This window comes from Helianthus annuus, chromosome 6 (assembly GCF_002127325.2).
Source record: "Helianthus annuus cultivar XRQ/B chromosome 6, HanXRQr2.0-SUNRISE, whole genome shotgun sequence".
In the NCBI taxonomy this organism is placed as follows: Eukaryota; Viridiplantae; Streptophyta; class Magnoliopsida; order Asterales; family Asteraceae; genus Helianthus; species Helianthus annuus.
The window spans coordinates 16,902,711-16,920,898 of NC_035438.2; positions in this window are offsets into that span (position 1 = coordinate 16,902,711).

Genomic DNA, 18,188 nt, shown 5'->3' on the forward strand with positions numbered 1-18,188 from the left:
CCACCTAAAACAGCTGTTGTAACTCCTGTTGTATCCACTACTGTTGGTACTTCAGTGGTTTCAACATCTGCTCCCAGTTCAACACACACCATTTCAACACACACTACATCCACTGCCTTACCACCATCACCACCAAAAACAAAATCATTTCCTGCCAAAAGGCAGAAGACAGCAGCTATTACAACATCTGCTGTAAAGACAACAGTGGTTGGAACACCAGTTGTTTCAACAACTGTTAGTTTATCACAAACCACTGTCACTACATCCACTGTTCCATCCAAAAGATCATCAGCCCCTCCTCAAATAAAGAGGAGAAGGCTAATTCTTAAAGATGATGACACTTCACCATCCCAAACATCTTCAAAATCTTTAGCTCTTGTCACAATACCAAAACCAGTTCCTCTTTCTTCAGTTCCAATGCACAAGCCCTTACCTCCTGCAGGTGTTCAATTTCCTCTTGAACTAGAAGCTGTTAGAGAAGAAATAAAATCATGTTATTATGAGGATGACCCTGCCAAAAGAAGGTTGCCATCAATAAAAGGATATCCCTGGCCTAAAAATGTTGATGAATATTTGAAGATCAAGGCCAAGCAAGCAGAGGATATTTCAAAGAGAAACACACAAGGGAAATCTGACAAAGAAATTTCTAGAAACTATCAATATCTGCTCACACAAGTCAGCTCCCTTGAACGATTTGCAAAAAATGTCAGTCAACAAATTTCAGAAAGAGCAGCTGAAAATTTGAAGAAAGACTACATTGAAAGCATTATGGCTCACAAGAAGTACAAAGGAGAGAGATATATGTACAAAGAGTGGACTGTTCCTGAGCTTGAAAATGAAGCAGCAAGAACTCAAGACATGATAAACAGGAAAGTCACCCACACTCCTCCTGATTGGGCAAAGTTCAGAAAGAATGTACCTGACAAACAGGTAGAACTGAGGAGAATGAAAGAAAAACTGGTTGCTGCTGAATTTGGAAACAAAAGACAAGTTGCTAGATGGAAAGAAGATGTGGTCAGGACAACCTACAAAAGGTTGGAGGAATTAAGAAAGAAAGACCCAAAAGTTCCTCAAAAGCCTGACTATCCTAAAGCAGAGGTTTCAAAAAGACCAACAAAGCTGCAAATCAGGAGAGCCACTGCTCCTGCTGGTACTGCCTTCTACAAAAGAAGAAAACAAAGCAAGTTAGGATTTGAAACAGTTCAAGAGATTCTTACTGGAAATGCCATTGTGAAAGAAGGCTTGTTGATAAAGTTAAAAGAAGAATCTGAACTGGAGAACTCTGCTAAAGTTGCTCAGTCAGTGATGAACAGGCCAGCCTCACCAAATACTTCTGCAAATAAACATCTCCCAAGAAACCCACCAGGCTCAAAAATACAAAAGTGGGAAACTGACAAACAGACCTGCGTATTGACTTTGCTCAGGTCTGGTGGAGAAGTGGAGAAAATATCAAGGGAACAAGCTCTTGGCCTGAGTCTTGAAGATTTGCAGGATCTCCTTGATCTTCCACTTAGCAGGGATGATGAAGACACAGATGCCCTTAACTTTGAACTACAATTCAAAGGACAGATAAGGGAACTGTTGATGAGGCAATAAATGTCCACAATAATGAAGAGTTTTGGCATTATCTGTTCCAGGGGGAGATTGTTGGGATTGAACCCTATCAGAGGAACAGATAATTAAAGCCAAAACTGGATCAGAGCAGTGGAACCAGAATAAGCAGATGTTTACATACAAATCTCTCCCCTTGAAAGTGAATTCAACATCTGCTGACCTCCTATCTACTGATCTTGCTAAATGCTGACCTACAACTGCTGCTCAAGTAAAGACCTGATGAAAGACTAAAGCCCTGCTGATTCAATCTACTGCTTTGAGTCAAGCACTGCTGATCCGGACAAGTGTTGCTGGGTTCACAACAGTAGAAGGTTGCAGCAGCTGATCAATAGTCTGCTTTGTAATATAATGTAATAGCAGTAGTTAACATAGCAGTGTTTGTATAGATCAGAGGTTAGAGTTTGTTAGGAGGTTAGATGTCACTTTCATGGTGACGTCAGCTAAGATGCTCAGTAGTTTGCAAGTGCCTATAAATAGATCAGTACCTTGTACTGTTCTATTAGCTCTTTTGCACAATCGTCTTCTTTGCATGAACAAACAACTGAACTCTCGCTGAGGGGGAGTTTGCATTCATTCATCAATCATTGTAATCGTTGTTGATATAAATTCAATCTTTCGGTTCATTGTGTAAAGATGTTTGATCAAAGTATTACTCTCGTTTGATTGTATGCAAAGTTTGTTTTCACCATAATTCCGCTGCACACTCATTCACTTTCACTTTAATTACAAACACAAAATACAATCAAAATCAAACTCAGATCCAACATTTGGTGACCCGGTAAGTGACAATAATAACAAAGTCTAATACGGGGGATTCGCTTGCATTTTCCATTTTTCGCGTCGGTGCAGTGTTGGCAAGGAAGAGTGGTAGAGTTTGGTTTGATTTCTGATCGATTCTCTGAAGTGGCTCTGATACCACTATGTTGGACAACCGAAACATCACCATATACATTTGCAGCGGAAGGTTTGTTATGATTTGCAGACATGGTGATGTTGATGTACAGACAATGAAGAACAATACGAAATATGCAGTGAATTTCGAAAGGAAATAAGTGGACAATTTCGGTAACAAGAAACTGTCTTGATAACCGGTAATGTTTCCCGGCAATTAACTATATAAACTACATATTGGCGGTTAATTCTTGGTGGGTAACTGCCTTGGCAGTTTGATTTGAATGTTTAACCCGCTTATCTCCCTACTCCGCTTATCATCCTAACCTTATAAGTTAATATCCTAATTACATATCATAAATACTTACATGTTCGAATAATAATAAGAAAACATAACTAAAGTTTAATAACGAAGGTAACGATAATACTTCTAACAAGTACAAGTATTAACAACTTAACTAACTTATGTGTTTAGTTAAGTTGTTAGATGATTTCATGATTATTTATAATTTTACTTCTTTCTTTCTACTAAATGACAACACTCATTTACACTCCCCTTCTACTACATAATTACATGTAAAAATACTCCCCTCCTATATACAACTCGTGTCCTCGATAGATCAAACAACTTAGAAAAGGAGCATCAGATCGTTAGCATATTCCCATGTTGCCCCTTCAAAGGTCCTTCCACTCGATCGATCAAAACAACTGGTAGTGGTCTACTATTACGTTTAGCAAGTTGGCGATATGGGCACCAGTTGTGAATGGACATGTTAGGGCAACAAATGAAAAATCGCTCAAAAGAAGCTAGCATGGATTGGAAAAAGTGGCTTTTGTTTGATATGTAGTTTTTGCCTCTGTTTTGTTTTGTTGGCTCGCTAGTTTCGTTTGAATGAAAGTCGTCGTTCAAAAAAATATATGACAAAACAAAATGTCCATACTTCGTTAGTCTATCAACGACTACCAAAATTGTGTCCTTGCCTTAAGAAGGTGGTAGCTCACTAATAAAATCCATCGATCTAATTTCAAATATCAATGTTTGAAAATAAGATGCTTATTTTATTTCCATGTAGCTTTAATTCTATCTAAAAATAATGGTTGAAAATAAGATAAGGCAAGATTAGCATCATGTTCTTAGATTTCCACACAGTTGCAGGTTTTTGGCACACGAAAGACGCTTTGGTTGCTAAAACATGCCAAGGGGTGTTTAGAGAACATTCATGCATTACATTTGACAAGATACCTTTTTATAGCAGTGCCATTTGTACTCAATGGCTTCCGCCTCCGCTTACCCACCATGCCACTTCATCGCACCTTTGAAGAGTTGATTGAATTTGGAAATCTTAGAATTCAAACCCTTCCGCTTCAAAGTGATTTTTGTGGACCGAGCGATTGGATTCACCCAAATGTTGACGAAATTGGTCTAACATTGCATTCCAAAATGCTTTCTTTAGTTGCGACCCCCTGTTCGCAGTCTGATTCACCCAAGTCATTGTAATCATCAAATACTTTTTATTAATCATTTCAAATTGAAAAAATCAAATTAAAAAAAGTTATATTTGAAAATCAATTTTCATGCAACATTTGTTTTAGAAAGAGGAGTAAAATGATCAAATATAATCAAAATGTTTAGTCAGCAAATAAAAAGACATTTATTCATATAAAATGACAATGTAGATGGGCTCTATTATTGAAGACAAAACACTCGTGAACAATTAAGAAATGAATACATATGTATATCTTCTCCTTAGAAAAACATTAATTAAAAAGGGTGTTTAAAACATGGCAAATTACATTCCATTACCTTCCAAATCTCTCTTGATCTCTCCCAAAAACAAGAAGAAAGCATATGAAACTTAAAACGAATCGAGTAAAGTAAACATCCAACGAAAACTCACAAAGAACCAAATAATCAATTTGTTGATATTCTGAGACTAAAGCACCAAAAAGAACATGCATGTCCATAGATCAGGCCATCATGGTCTGCCCTAATGTTAGGGCCCAAAAGAATAGGGCCCCCTTTTTCAAATAAATAAAAATTAAATGTATTATCTTGGGCCGATCATTTAAAGGTTTGTTTGGGCTTATCTTTCAATCTTGTAATAGCTTAGTATACTTTTGAGAAAGGGAAAATTTCACATAATAACCAAATTTTAAAAGTGTTCTAATTAAGTTATTCGTATCGTATTTGTCCCAATTAGATAACTAAACGTTCAAATCGAATCATATTCTTTTTTCCATGTCTCAATAAAAAATGGACCAGAAGATGTTGGGGTCCGATTATTTTAATATATGAAATCGTATTTATTAAAAATAAAAACACTTTATTTATATTAGATTAAGAAAAAATTAAAAATCCACGTCATCACTCGACGTTAGCATCAAATAAAAGGGAAAAAAATCCACATCATCATGGTTATCTATGAAATGGAGGAAAAACCTTTAATTTGAATGAAAAATTAATGTTGAGTGACCTGATTGGAACACTTTTGAAACATGAGTGACCTAATTGGAACACTTCTAAAACTTGGTTACTATTTTACAAAGTTACCCCTTAGATAAATAGATAAATTGAAACATAGAATGTTCAAATCAATTAAGCCTAATTGATTGTATTGAAGAGGAGTAACTAGCGGCTACGGTGATTACAATTTGCATCAAGTAAAGCTAGGAAAAATAAATTTAATCTAAACATATTTGTACGCAAACAACATATAGCATATAAAAATTAACTCGGCCAACTATGAATTTCTTAATTCATGATTGCGAGTCAAAGCCCGTGTAAAGGAGGGTTTATAGAAAAATATAATTAAAAGGGCCTAACTTTTTAGTTCATTTAGGGTCTACAAAAACATTGGGCCGCCCCTGCCACATGCAAATCTTGGATTTATAGATGAGCAAGGTCTCTTACGTTCATTGGAAGCGTGAATTTCCGCGATCCGCTATATACTTGGTCAATAAGCATATGAGACACCATTTCAGTAGGATGATAGAGATCCCAGAATAGATGATCACTTCTATTAGAGCAATATGTGGAAGTTGGGAGACAAGGAATTTCTGCATTCAATTTTCCATTTCCACAACAAGCTTCTTTTATCTCGGAAAAACCTGAAATAAAATCAATATTACTAGTTTTCAACATTCCAAAACATGCAATAATGTATTTGATCAAATAATATGTCATTAGATAGTAGCAAGTACCATAATTTTGAGGATCTTGGATGAGGTTATTCATGGCAAGGTATGTGTCAAAGTAAGAATAGTTGATATCCGGTGATTGTGTCTTCAACTTCTTTAGCAAATTCTTTAGACGTACATTGTACATTTTCGACCAGTAATTTGCCGCTGCGTTGCATCCATAGGTTGTGTTCATCTGCAACCTTTGTTCATCTGATATTACGTTCTTGCTAGATGTATTGGTAAGATTACAGTTCTAATCTCAAATGTTGCACTCTTTTTCCCTTCACTAAGTTTTTCCCATTGGGTTTTCTTGGTAAGGTTTTTAACGAGACAACATAACTGATCCAGTAGTATCAGTTTATCTTATAGGTCCCGTCTTTTCCCTTAGCTACGGTTTTGTCCCATTGGGTTTTCCTGGCATGGTTTTTAACGAGACAGAATTATAAAGCGCATTAAATAATTGTTTGACATATTTACAAACTCGAGACACGGGATAGTTCCACACGAACAATATGGCGTCCTGGGTTATGATTGATATATATTAGACTCGCATAGAGTTTGATCTCAATCCAGATACAAGTTATGAAGGTCGAAGATTTCAGCATATTTAAGAAGTATGTAGATTAGAGTTGATCAAAAGAAGCTCAAGCTATACTGTATGAAGACAATGTAGACAACAACACTCAAATCAAAGAAGACAACGCCAAATATCAAGTCAAGCAATTGTCACAGAAGAATGGATTCAACATCATCAAGATTTACAAGTAAAATTGAGGGGGAGTAATGTACCCATAATATACACAGTGTATGTACTCTTTTTCCTTGACTAAGTTTTGTCCCATTGGGTTTTTCTTAGTAAGGTTTTAATGAGGCAACATAACTGGTCCTGCAGTATCAGTTAACATCGGTCCTGAAGAATCGTGTAAACATTATCTAGTAGTATAATGTTAACAGTGTATGTGTATTTCTAAATGTCTGAGGGGGAGTGTTATGAATGCAGACATTCAGGCCCATAGGCCAAGCCTGACCTAATGTTAATGGGCTTTAGGGTTGTTGTTGTATTGATCTATATATATGACATATAAGAAATAGATAATGAATCAAATCTTTTTCTTATATTTGCTCTCTTGTTTATAACACTACTCATATAATTCAACGGATATGATATGGTTTTTAACACAAAGCTTTTCAGTTTTGAACTTTGAAACTCATTCCAACTCACAGTTCATATATTAGTGGGAGAAAGAAAAGACAGGAGAGAGAGTGAGAGTTCCGACGATCTGCCGCTGCGGCAACGCTGCATTAAATAACTCAAATTTCTCTGCCGTTAGGAAGATGGAAAAGCACCCGGTGAAGTCGGTAAAACACAGTAACTGCCGGTCAAGTAGTTCGCCATTTTAAAGTCGAGAGAACTGAGAAAACTTTATTCTACCCGTTTTTCATCTACGTTTCTGAAACTTTTCCGGCAAAGAAACCGTGAAACATCGACCAGTGATACTATGATAGCCACCGTTCCGGTGAGTTTAAGTTATATATATATATATATATATATATATATATATAGTGTGAGGTTCATTGGGAAACACTAAAAAAGTGGGGAACCGGAGAACACTCTCACAAATTTAACTTAACATGTTAAAAATTAATTTTTTAAACATCTTTTTCGGCGCTTCTCCTTATATATACTTGTAGAAGCATTTTCTATGAAAAAAATCAAAAACTAAAAATAATTAAAAATACAATTAAAAAAAGGCTAAAATTTTTTTTTTCGAAAATTTATTTTTTATTCGACTAGTTTCTCCTCCTTTTTATAAAGAAAAGCGCTGAAAATTTTTAAAAAAAATTGATTTTTAACATGTTAAGTTAATTATATAAGATATAATTGTTTTTTAAATATTTCTTTATATTTTTAGTTTTTGATTTTTTTATGAAAAATGTTTCTACTTGCATTTATAAGAAAAAGCGTCGAAAAAAATTTAGAAATTTTTTTTAACATGTTAAGTATAATTTTTAACAGTGTTCCCCCGTTCCCCACTTTTTTAGTGTTCCTCAATGAACCCTCCCCTATATATATATATATATATATATATATATATATATATATATATATATATATATATATATATAGGGGATGGATCATGAGAAAACTAGTTTAAATGAGAAAACCAAAAAACAACTAAAAAAACCTAAAAAAAACCAAAAAAAATACCAAAAATTTTTTTTTTTTTTTTACAATTTTTTAATAAAAAATCGCTACTTTATATGTATGGAAAAAAATTTTCAAAAAAAAAAAAAAAAAAAATTTTTTTTTGTTGTACTGCACATGTGCACTAATACGGAAAGACTAAACCACTTAACCCACCACCCACCGACACCCCCCAAAAACCTAAACCCCCCCCACCCCCACCCCCCAAAACCTAAATTCACCCTCCCACCAAAAGCCTAACCCCCCCACCCCCCACCCCCCAAAAACCTAAACCCCCCCCCACCCCCCACCCCCCAAAAACCTAAAACTAAACCCTAAACATAAACCCGAAAAAAACCTAAACCCCCCACCCCCCCCCCCCAAAAAAAAACCTAAACCCCCCTCCCCCACCCCCACCCCCTAAAAACCTAAACCCCCCCACCCCCCACCCCCCAAAAACCTAAACCCCCCACCCCCCACCCCCCAAAAACCTAAAACTAAACACTAAACATAAACCCGAAAAAAAAAACCTAAACCCCCCACCCCCCCCCCACCCCCAAAAAAAACCTAAACCCCCCCTCCCCCCACACCCAAAAACCTAATCCTAATCCTAAACCTCCAAAAAAACTAACCCTAAAAGCTAAACTAGACTCAAAAAGCTAATTTTAAGCATGTAATGCAATTGTAGTACATGTTACATTGCACATGTGCACTACTATAATAATAGTGGAGAAAACAAGACGACACCATAAATCTTTTTTTATGTCATAAAAAATATGCTCGAATATACTTGAATGAAAGATAAGAAAATTTGTGATCTTATGGTGCCATTTTTGTTTTAAAATGATAACGTATGGAGAAATGGGAAATGTTTGAAAATTTATATATTTTTTGTTCCAATTTTACCCCTCCTTCATTAAAAGTCCCCCCTCCTTCATTAAAAGTCTCCCTCCCTCTCCCTTTTAGTGGATTTTAGTTAGTTTTCTAGTTTTCTCATTTATATCTAGTTTTCTCATGATCCTCTCCCTATATATATATATATATATATATATATATATATATATGAAAAATGTAAAATACAATACGGCTTAACGTACATCAAATACGACAACGTGCGTGATTATGTGTATAACGTGCGTGATTAATGTTTTCATCATTAATGTTTTCCAACATGCATGATTTGTGTTTTTTTACTTTATAACGTGCGTGATTTTCAGATGAACGTGCATAATTATCTGTCGTACGTGATGTACGTTAAGCTGTATTGTACGTTAACCGGCCTCTCTCTCTCTCTCTCTCTATATATATATATATATATATTGGGGTATGTGCCTGTTTGAAGGAGATACGACGGTTACATGAAGGTTAAGTTATTGTGACGACGTGCCTATTGGGAGAAGATGCGATGGTTGCATGAGGGTGTTTGTGGTGGTTAAATGCGGGTGTTTACGGGATATTAGTGTAGCGTTTGATTGTAGACGGAAGGGAAGCGGACAGAAATGTACGGTGTTTTGGATGTTGCCGTATTGCAACGTTTAGTCGCCAGCAAGTAACCGCCGTTGCCGTATCTACGAATACCGGCAAGTAACCGACATTGTTTTTGATGGTGTATCCGTCTGTCGCCTACGTCTTGTATCGAGTCTAGCGTAGAATAGGCTAGAACAGGGCACGGAATCCAAGAAACTATATTTGAAGGTGATTCCGCTCCAAATGACATCTTGACATTTGGAGCGAAACCCCTAAACATCTTGATTCCGCTTGTATAGGTTAGTTTCTAATTTCGCCCAAAATGTTATATCCTGATTTCGCTCGAAACAGTTAAGTTGTGATTCCGCTTGTATTGTACATGTATGTTCGAGCGGAATTAGCACACTATATATAGGTGTTCCTAGGAGCGAAATCATAACGATTGTCTTCCGGTTAGCCACGAAGTGCTGCCGAAGTGTTGTCAGGCTTGTAAACGATTGATTGATCAATAAAAACAACAGATTAAAGTGAATACGGCTGAGATTGCACCAAAACATTAGTTTCCGCCTCTTGTTTTGGGTAAAAACTCTTCTAATTGACTCGTTCGGGTCGGAACACGATCCTACAAGTGCTATCAGAGCTCAGGAGGAAGAGTTCTTGCCATTTCAGCTGTGTTTTCTGATTTTCTACACTTTCTTCTTCAAATTCAAAAATTTTCTCGGTAAAACAGGCTCAAATTTTCACAAGTTGCTCGCAATCATGTTTTGATAAACCCTTGTAATTTTCAGAATTAAAATCAAAGTAAAACTTGAAAGTCGCCGCTCCAAAGGTTTTCGTTGATTCTGCTCCAAAATCAGGTTCCGCTTGAAAATTACAGTTAATTCCGCTCGAGAAAGGGATTCCGCTTGAAAGATTAAGGTTGATTCCGCTCCAGCTGACATCAAAAGTGATTCCGCTTGATCAAAACTTTTTGATTCCGCTTCAAAATTTCAAGTTCTGATTCCGCTCGAACTTGTATTGTTGATTTCGCTCCAAGGACAACTGGGATTTCGCTTGAGACTTAATCGTTAATTCCGCTCCAAATCTGATCTCTCTTGAAACTTGGAAATTTGTGAATTTTGAAATATTAAACAATGGACAACGAATTTTATAATGCCTTTGCTGGACCAATGAACATTACTCAGAGTACTTTGCTTGAAAATGAAACCGAGACATCTCAGAAACCGCCTAAGCTCATGGATATTGATGATTACAATGCTTGGTCTGCACGTTTTGGAAACTGGGTTGAAGCTTATCACTTGGATGCATGGGAACATACAGAAGAACCATATGTTAGACCCACAAGGAATGGAATTCAGCAAACAATCAGAGAAACGAGTGCTGATGAGAAAAAGAAGTATAGAGATGAGAAATTGATGGTGAGTCTGCTTCAGCAAGCGATTAAAGAGGACATTTTGATTTTGCTTCAACATGACGGTAGTGCTTATTCGATCTGGACTGAATTGGAAGCAAAATTTGTAGGATGCGATGATATGCTTAAAAACAAAATGTCACTCATGAAGAAAGAATTTGATCTTTTTCGGGGTCTGAAATCTGAAAACACCAAGCAAATTATTGAAAGATATTGTAACTTGGTGAGAAATATGTCAAAACTTGGTATTAAAAAGGATACTGATGAATTGATTGAAAAGCTTGCAGATGCGCTACCACATGAAATCTGGGGAACTTTTCTGATGATGCTGAGAAACAATAGAAAAGAATATAAAAAGCTAACATTGGGAGAGTTCATCAAACATCTAGAAGCTCAAGAGATGGAACAGAGGAAGATCGCCAGGATGAAGAACTACGATGGAGAACAGGACATCAGTCTGTATTTCAAGAGTGGTGTTAGTGAAAAGACAAATCTATCTCCAAAGGCTGAAACAGCTTACAATGCAAAAGGTTCTTCTGAAAAACCATCTCAGGGATCAAGCAGCACAACAGGATTCTCTTCATTTCCAACATATGATCCTCAGTTCACTACAATAAAGAGTGGCAAAGTTCTTCAATGCAACATTGCCTTAAAGCTGGAAAATGATCAAAATTATACTGAGGAAATTGCTAAAACATGTCTTTGTTGGTTACAGTGCTCGAATCCTATGGAGGTTTAGTTGTAGGGAGGATCGGTAATCCAATGCTCACGAAAGAGGATTACGATCAAATCGATGCCGAGGAAATGGAATTGATGGATATTAAATGGTGCATGGCTAGTGTGTTGCGACGGGCTGAAAAATTCAAACAAATTACAGGCAGAGATGATTTTCGCGAGGCTCATGTGTCAACTTTAGGTTTTGATAAGTCTAAAGTTACTTGTTTTCGTTGCAGGGAAAAGGGGCATTTCAAGAGGGAATTCACAAACCAAGAAGCGAATGGAGCTCAAAACCCTTTCGGAAACAACGACTACCACAAAAAGACAATTTATCATCAAGTCACACCACAGCCGTATCAACAACCACAACAAGCACAGCATCAGGCACAAACTGCACATGGGAGAAGTGTGATTGAAGATTCAAAAAGAGCGTGTCTAGTTAATCAAGGAAAAGATGGTGTTTTTAGTTGGGATAAGTATATTCCAATGGAAAGCAAAGTGTGTTTGGCAGATCAAGAAGACGAAAAGTTGACTGAAGGTTTCAGTTGGGACAATTTTTGCCCAAACAAAGAATTCATGACCAACGAGATGTTCAAAGAGATGTCGAATGCTAAAGCTTTTATTGTTAATGCTTACGATCTGAAATGGTCTGAAAATGCAGAAAAGTCAGAGAAGCTGAAGAAGAAAAATGGAGAAAAATTGAACAAGAGGAAGAAGAAGAAGAAAGGTTAAAAGCTGAAGCTGAAGCTGAGAAAAAGAAAAGAGCTGAGTTTTTCAGAACAAATAGAACAGTCAAAGATGTTCCAGAATTTGAAATCAAAGTTGATACTGAAGCAGTCAAAGTTTCTGAAAAGTGCTTGGATTGTGATTCTCTGATCAAGCAAAACAATGAACTGTTACACAACATAAAGAGATTGAAAGAATCATATGATACAATGAACAGAGAGATCAACAAGTACACTGAATTAAACTGTGAACAAGTTGTAGCAATGAATACACTTAAAGGAGCTTATATGAGACAGCTTGATGATGTCAACTTTTATACAAAGAAATGTGCTGATCTGGAATTGAAGCTGACAACACAAAGAATAGAAACTGAGAGAGTTAAAAATTTATTGGATAGTTACTCATGTTCTACTTTTGTTGTTGACAGGATTTATCCGATTGTGGAGAGTTTGAAGACATTTGAAGAAGTAAAGATTTCGGAAGAAAAGAAATCCGTGACAAAAGACGAAGATGAAGTGAAAATTTCTGGTAAGAAACCAAGTGTTGTCTACAATAGATGTCCGCCCCCGGTCGAAAATGGATATTCGCCTCGAAATCCAAATTCCGAAAGAGTCAAAAAGGCAATTAACTTACAATGGGAGTCTGGGCCATCAGATAACTTGCCAGAAAATATTGATGTCACGTACACATCGTCTGACACTGATCATGAGTCCAGATTGATAAAAAGTGTGGTCGATCAGGTGTTAGATAAAGATGACAGTGAGGAGTCAAAAACGGAGTCCAAACACGAGTCAAAATCTGAGTCTGATGCATCAAAGCCAACAATCAAACAGGACAAACGAGTTTATGATACGAAATTTTTGCTATCAAAATCTAATTTGAATGACGAACCAGTCAAAGTTGCATATACTTTAAAAGATTCTGACAAATTATATTCTGATGAAACTTTTCCAATAAGAAGTGTTAAAATCGAAATGATTAAACAGGTTTTCAAAATCACAGAAATTAATATTTCTGAAATAAAAGATTTAAATCTTACTGGAAAACCTAAACAATACACTTCAAGAGATCAACAAAGAATTAACAAGAAAATGGGTTACAATTGTGGTTATAGTTTCCAAAAGAAACCAAACCATAATCGTAATTTCAAAAAGAAAAGATTAGGCTTTGTTCCACGGAAAAACTATAAAAATGAAAAATTTTATAAACCAAAAACTGTGTTTGTTTCAGGAAAAACGACAGAAGCTGAAAAGGAGCAAGCATTCTGGAAGCAAACAAATCAGGAATTCCTTGCCAAGAAGCAAGAAGTAGTGAAAAAGAATGTTGCTCAAAAGAAGATAGAAACAAGAACCTGTTTTCAGTGCAAAACTGCTGGTCATATTGTTAGGAATTGTTCCAAAGCATTCAAACCAAAACAGGAAGTTTCTAAAAAACTAAAAGAAAAAATTGTTGGGAAAACTGAATTTACAACCAGAAAATTTACAGGCTTTGAAAATTCAACCTTCGAGATAGGTGAATGTTCAAAGAATGTGATAAAAAGAAAAGAAAATCTGAAAAATCAAAAATGGGTTGTGAAGGGTTCAGGTAAAAGTTCTGGTGATGAATCTGTCTCCACAAAGACAGAGGAGCCGCAGGTTGTTGTGAAAGATGAAAAGAATGTTCCGATAGTGGATGATGTGAATTTTCCGCCACTAAGTGCTAAAAATTTGAAATCTAAAATCGGAAAAGTTGAAATTTCAAACCAATTCTTTCCTAAAAAGAAAGAATTGGATATTGAAAAAGCCTTTAATCCTACTGTGAAAAATATTTTTGGAAAAATGATTCAGGGGAAGGCTAAAGGGGTTAAAGAGTTTTATCAAGCTAAAAGGAAAGATTTAACCTCAAATGAGACTGAAAAGGTTACACCCAAGGCTGGTCAGGCTTGGGTGGACATATTCTTCGTTGAATAGAAACCCGACTTGCCGGAGCTCCCAAGTTGGTAATCGCGGAGCATGAATCGACATCATTCTAAAATGTTTTTGAAAATTGAAATTGAGAAGTGTGAATTGCCGGAACTCCTAGGTTGGTAAGCGTGGAGTAGGAATCGGCACCTTGAGTATTCAACCATCAGATGGTAAAAGGTTGAAAATGTTTGATAAGTTGTTTTTACAAGTGGTACAATCTTTGTTTCTACAAGTGGTTAATCAAGGTCATTAAGTTGAACTTGATTTAACTATTTTTTTAAAAGATTGGTAAACAATGTGATGATGTGACCCCAAACCTATAAATGGTAAAATCAACAAAACTAATTTTCCGGAAAAACCATTTTGATGAAAACAAACTTAAGTGTTTTGAAATCATAATGGGAAAATAGTTTGTTGTGAGGGGGAGTTCTGATTGTTTATGCCAAAGGGATGATAATCTGAAGCTTGATACATCGGTTGTCACATTCTTGTACAGTTTGTTTTCAATTTTCTTTAGATGTATTTGAATAGGGGGAGTAAGAATTTTTGAGAAAATCCAAGAACATTAGAAAATTTGAAAAACCAAAATATGATAAATTCAAAAATGAGTTTTTGTTGCAAAAAAAGAGGAAATGATAGTACATCAGTGAGCTATCACAACACGCTAAAGATATGAAATGTTTAAAAGTAATAAACAATCTTACTGTGGATATGTCAGTAGGTTTTTACACATTCAGTAAATTGTTTTCGAGATATAAACCTAAATTAAAACTTTCTTATCTCATGGGGAACATTTCTTGGATATATGGGTAACCCCCGAAATTTCATTTGAAAGGTCTCTCTTACTGAGATACTAGGTCTTTATACTCAGTGATATCTGGGGTATTATCCCGGGACTTCTGCTGAATGGAAATTCTGACCTAGTCCCCGTATAATACTTTCTGCAAAATTGCTTGAAACATAGCAAAATCCCTCAGCAAAAATGATTAAACAATAAAATTGATAATCATTGCTGTTGAAGAAAAGATCCTCTAAAGGGGACACACCTAAAGTCGAAGCCGTCATCTCTTTGCGTATACGGAAGTATCGACCTGAGCTCTCACGGCCCTCGCAATTTAACCCCTTTACAGATATCATCTGTGGTATACTCACCTGTAAGACTGAATATTGGGATCTGGATACGGGAGTATATTCAAGTAGTGGGACACGCGAATAAGTTTAAGTATATAAGACACTAATCACGTATCTCGGAACAGTTGAAATTTGTGTGAAAATTTAAGTGGACCAATATACTGACAATCTAGGTAAATTGTTTAGAACTTAAAATGTTTAAAGCTTAACGGTGTTGGTGATATGTCTCAAAACTGATATGATCCTCTTGCACGAACTCACAAAAATATTGTCTGTAAATATTTCATTTCTGCATTTTCTTTTATTCAAAAATCTAAAAAGATTTTATTGTGTTTTAGCATAAATTTTGAAAAATCCAAAAAGATTTTCGACAACTGGTGTTGAAAAGCTAATTTTCAAAATCTCAAGTGCTAAACATGAAGAACAGGTTTGGGAGAGAGTGTATGAAGATGTTATGTTTACAAGTGATTTTCAAAGAACAAATCATTTTGAATATTTACCAGAATAGTTTCTAAAGCTTAAACATGTAATCTTTGAAGAAACTTATGTGTTAGGTAGAGTTTTGCAGGAGAAGAGCTAGGAAATGATCATGAATGTGTGAATTCTAGACTACGATCTCAGCAAATTGAGAGGGGGAGTCTGAAGGCAAAGTTGAGAAAGCAGTTAGAGCCAGTGCTGATCCTGGAACTACATTTGCGCAATAGAGTTTGAAGAGAGAAGATAGAGTTTGATGATGCTTCAATGAAGAACACTTCAAAGAAAAGCACGAAGACTGATAAAGACTGAAGGTTGACAATCGAAGACTCGACACTGAAGACTCCGTCAACATCCGAGGGGGAGTTTGTTGGTGCATCCGTCTGTCGCCTACGTCTTGTATCGAGTCTAGCGTAGAATAGGCTAGAACAGGGCACGAAATCCAAGAAACTATATTTGAAGGTGATTCCGCTCCAAATGACATCTTGACATTTGGAGCGAAACCCCTAAACATCTTGATTCCGCTTGTATAGGTTAGTTTCTAATTCCGCCCAAAATGTTATATCCTGATTTCGCTCGAAACAGTTAAGTTGTGATTCCGCTTGTATTGTACATGTATGTTCGAGCGGAATTAGCACACTATATATAGGTGTTCCTAGGAGCGAAATCATAACGATTGTCTTCCGGTTAGTCACGAAGTGCTGCCGAAGTGTTGTCAGGCTTGTAAACGATTGATTGATCAATAAAAACAACAAATTAAAGTGAATACGACTGAGATTGCATCAAAACATTAGTTTCCGCCTCTTGTTTTGGGTAAAAACTCTTCTGATCGACTAGTTCGGGTCGGAACACGATCCTACAGTTTTTTACTCTGTTAATTTGTTCAAACGACTCCTCAGCATTAACATCAACTTTCGGTGAAGTTGTGGATGACTGTTAAGGAATGCAGAGATGGAGTTAGGGCTGTCCAAACTGCTCGACGATCGCTCGAAAATGCTCGTTCGATTCCCGCTCAGTTTGTAAATGAGCCGCTCGGATCAGTTCGATTCAAATTCAATCCAAGCATGAGTAAAGCTCCGCTCGCTTGTCGATCGCTCGAATTATTTATTATTAATATATATATATATATATTATAGATTTTATAGATTAAAACCCCCCAAAAAAATAATAGCCTAAAAAAAATTAAAAGCCCAAAAAATATTCAGCCCAACTTAATATTTAATATGAAAATCTAACCCTAAATCCTATTCCTAAAACAGTATTCAGTCATATCATAATTCATATTGTTAAGAACATTTTTAGAATCGTGATTTGAGTTATGTATTGCTTTTTTTTTAGTAAAGTGTTGGACATATTTTAATTAAGTTAGAATTTGTTTTTGTTGAACGAAGCCTTATAATTCAATCGAGCGAAACAGAGCGAAAACGATCCGCTCGATTTTTTTTAGGATTTGATAAAACCGAGCGAAACTGAGCCGACCGATTCAAATTCAATCCGAGCATGAGCATCATTTTTGCGCTCAGTTTTGCAAATTCGATTCGCTCGGATCGGATCGGTTGTAATTCAATTCGAGCATGAGCAGACCCTCGATCGGATCGGATCGGCTCATGAACACCCCTAGATGGAGTACGTGAGAATGAAGGGGTGTATATTTGTTTTAATGGGTGCGCCAGTTGTGTATGTATTCATTTTAATGTTTTTGTCGGTTTGTTTTAGAGTCGTGTATATGTGAGAATGAAGCCGGTGTATATTTGTTTTAAACGGTGCGTCGGTTGTGAATTGTTAGAGCGGTGCATGTTTTGAATGAGTCGATACCTCTAGTTGAAGCGGTTCGATGGTGTTATTATATAACCCTACAAAAAGTAACTTAGGTTGCCTCTCTAAAATGAATCGTCGCCATTTTATATTTAATTTGTAGTATTATATATATAACTGTGAAAGGGTGTCTCTTAATGCAGGAAAGGGTGACACTTTTTGAAGGGGTGTGTGTTGCTAATTGTTGTGTTACTAAAGTGTGACTTTTAAACAAATAAGACATAAATCGTATAAGGGTATAGTAAAATATAATTATAATATAATTTTCAAAAGGTGCGTTGGTTAATGTATTGTACATATAATAATTAAGCAAATGAGTATGTATGTGTAGGTTTTTAAAAGTCCCGACTTTTCATTTTAAAGAGACAATTGTACATATAATAATTAAGCAAAGGGGTATGTGTGTGTAGTGTTTTAAAAGTCGTGACTTTTCATTTTAGAGAGACAACCCAAGTTACTTTTTATAGGGTTAAATAATTCCCTCTTAAGTACAAGTATTAACAATTTAACTAACTTGTGTGTTTAGTTAAGTTGTTAGATGATTTCATGATTATTTATAATTTTACTTCTTTCTTTCTACTAAATGACAACACTCATTTACACTCTCTTTCTACATAGTTACATGTAAAATTAC